The following is a 2129-nucleotide window of genomic DNA, read 5'->3' as shown; positions in this document are numbered from 1 at the left end:
CAGCATGGTTGTTGAGTTTTTCAATTGTTTTTTTCTTTTTTTTTTTCTTTGAGGTTAATGCTACTTAGTTCTGTCATATTGGAAAAAAGGTATACATGTCTCAAGTCCATATCACCAAAACTCAGCATTTCACACCAAAACAATACAGACAGATACACAGCACTGAGGAGGAAGAGGAAATATATGTAATTTTGATTATGGGGTGAACTCTCCTGTTAAATATCATTATCTGCAATAATGGTATCACAACACCCTTAATCTTATCCTTCCATCATTGTACTTGTACTTATATAAATCAACATAACATGTCAAGATGAGAACAGAAATGAGAGATGTTTAATAAAATTAAAATGTATAGGAAATATAAATGAAAAGTATAAAAAATAATATATGTATGTCTTTCTTATTAAAACAAAACAATATTTATATATTTATATAAATAAAATGTTTCTTTTTAATGCATTTTTAAATTAAACTGTGTTTTTATTGTTTTTCTTTTGACATTCTGTGCTGACTTGTCTATGTACAGTGGTGAAAGATGTATTCAAAAGAATTATCTTGCCTGAAAGGAAAAACGTATGCGCTGCACTCGATTAAAAGTAAAGCTCCACAATTGAACGTACGCTGCTGTTTCAGGCATTTCTACTTAAGTTCCAGTGGTCCCCCTTCATCTCCAGGAATTTTTTTTTTTTTTGAAAGAGAGTGGGCAGACGCGAGGGGGCGACGTTGGTCTCTGTAACACCCTGACAGAGACAGAGGGAGAGAGGAGAGGAGCCGCTGCTGCTGCGCTCTCTCTGCTCTGAGCTCCGACTCCAGTGTCAGCTCAATTCAGTCACACGGCTCCGGCTCAGACATGGGTGGAAATTCATCTAACGTCTCCTCTTTGTTTCTTCTGACTTGTATGGCGAGATGCAGAATCGCGAATCACTCGCTGTTTAATCCACTGCACAATGGGCACGTCGCTTTGCATTACGGCCGATATTGTTGCGCTCCGTCTATTACATTCGGAATTAGAGACTTATGTTAATTAGCTTCAATTACGCTCTTTTTCATCTTTTTGTCATCATCCTCCAAATGGTGCGCAAGTAGTTAGACCCCCACTATTTGTGTCTCTCTCGCAACTCTTTTTCCATTTGCATATTTAATTTATGCTTTATGAATTAAATTAGCGCATGATGCAACTGCATTCCAGTTAAGGCCAGCATGTGAGGGGGTTAATGATAAGAATGGGAAGATAGGGGAACTAATAGGCTCCAGGCTATTAGCAACACGGTAGGACTAAAGAATGATGCTTCATTACACTGAATTAAAGGAACTCATGTGTGATCCTGCTCTGATGGAACCCTGGATCATACTGGTGCTCACTGCCAGCCAACAGCACTGGAGATATTACTTAATTTTAAATGTTTTGGTTTTTTCCCCCTCTTTTTATATTATTTATTGTATTGGGTGTGTGTGTGTGTGTGTGTGTGTGTGTGTGTGTGTGTGTGTAAGAGAGAGAGAGAGAGAGAGCGAGAGAGAGGACGGCCATGGCACTGTGGGGTATTGCGTCACTGGCTGTCTTTACTTGCGCAGGCTCTTTACATGGTGGTCTTTGGTCTCTGGCTGTGGGCATCCTTGCTCCATTCTGACTCATGCATTGGTATCGGAGCGCAGCTTTAATAACAAACTGTTGAAATAATTGCGTCAATGACAGCCTCATCAGGGTCACGGCTCTTTATTTAGCAGAATGAGAGCTATTTGTCACAACAACAAAACACAACAATCATAATCATATTTAATAAAAGCAGTTTTTTTTTTGAATAAAATCTTTCAGAAATAGCAGCATTCCCGTGACAGCTGCAATATTATGTGCGCACAGCCCCGGCGATGCCAACTGTCACCCACTATTATTCGACTTTCTTAATTCACTGGATGTGTAAAACATTTAATTTCCCTGCTACAACTGAGGCTGGGCCTGGAGGAGAGGAGAGGGGAGAAGAGAAGAAGAGAAGGAGCGCAGCGGCACTTAACTGGTTTTGTTATGAGGGCCCGATGTGTGCTCTGGCTGGCGTTGCGGAGCCCCAATCAGGTGCCATTACACCCGGTGTTTGAGAATACCATTGGCTGGTGGGGAAAGGAGCTGTGCG

This window comes from Lutjanus erythropterus, chromosome 3 (genome assembly GCF_056507025.1).
Source record: "Lutjanus erythropterus isolate fLutEry1 chromosome 3, fLutEry1.hap2, whole genome shotgun sequence".
Taxonomy (NCBI): domain Eukaryota; kingdom Metazoa; phylum Chordata; class Actinopteri; order Lutjaniformes; family Lutjanidae; genus Lutjanus; species Lutjanus erythropterus.
Note: the sequence above shows the minus strand (reverse complement) of the source record.